A 1,160-nucleotide genomic window follows, 5' to 3' on the forward strand; every position below is an offset into this window, starting at 1 on the left:
TTTTGAGGCAACAGCTAGTCCACAAGTCTGAGCTTCTGAAAAAAGTGAAGCAGCTGCTGACTCGTGCAACCATCAACGAAAAAACGTTGCGGCAACGTGTAAGAATGTAAGAATTTTCAGCAACATTTCAACAAATTTTAATAGTACCAAAATTTGGTCTAGTTTGGAATATATTAAAAATGAATTTTTATAGGATTCTAGACTTTTAAAAGTTTTAGGGATTTTTCACGTATCCCAATTGTCCTGGTCCAGAAATCAAAAATCACTTTAGGCTATTGATTTTTAAGTGATTTGATCTTTTTTGATGAGTTTTGAGATTCTTTTCATATGACTTTTAAGTGCGCAATCCCGNATATAAAGTCATTTTGGAATTTCCAAAAAATTAGGAAGTTTTAAAGAATTTTTAGGATTTTTCGGTAATTTTTATATGGTTTCTCATATGCCCAATGTTTTCGGCGATTTAATCTTGTGGGTATACTTTAAGGTGTTAAACAAAGGAATTTCTATAGAAGATTCAGGCTTTTTATAATAATTTTTCAACGATTTTCTATGTGCTTAACTGCTCTGGTCCAAAAATTAAAAGCCGTTTTAGGATATTGAATTTTATAGTAATTTTAAACTTTTTCATGTGTTTTAAGTGTTTTTCTTGTGTGGTTTTGTAAGTGCCCAATGTTCTTGATCCACAAATGAAAGCCATTTTGAGCTGTCTAAAAATAAGGGATGTTCGTAAGATTTTAACAATTTTTTGGTAATATTTCAACGATTTCTTATATGCTCAATTTTTAAAGATGTTTACTCCTGTAGGTATATTATGGTGTATCTAAGAATGAGGGTTTTTTTATATATTAGGTTGTCCAGAAAGTTATTGCAGTATTTAAACTTCATCTTCAAATACAAATATTTCAGCTCAATGTAAACTTTATTAATCGAAGTAAGAACCATTGGAATCTATACATATTTTTCAACGAAAAATAAATGTATTTATTCACATAGCGTAAAATTCCGGACTTTTAGAAACAACGAACTCTTCGAAGGCGTTTTGAACAGCGGCTTGTTTATTGAAGGTTTCCTCCCGCAAGAAGTTGTCGCGATGCTTGAAGAAGTGATAGTCGGTTAGTGAGAGGTCCTTTGAATATGGGGTGAAGTAGAGTTTCATATAC

General features: G+C 31.5%; 1 pseudogene; it reads right to left on the reverse strand.

Annotated features, from left to right (window-relative positions):
- Positions 1-404: 404 nt before the first annotated feature.
- LOC106748876 overlaps positions 405-1,160 on the reverse strand; it is a 3,821-nt pseudogene continuing 3,065 nt past the window's right edge.

The sequence above is a fragment of the Dinoponera quadriceps genome, unplaced genomic scaffold, assembly GCF_001313825.1.
Source record: "Dinoponera quadriceps isolate SergipeBrazil2010 unplaced genomic scaffold, ASM131382v1 scaffold2696, whole genome shotgun sequence".
In the NCBI taxonomy this organism is placed as follows: domain Eukaryota; kingdom Metazoa; phylum Arthropoda; class Insecta; order Hymenoptera; family Formicidae; genus Dinoponera; species Dinoponera quadriceps.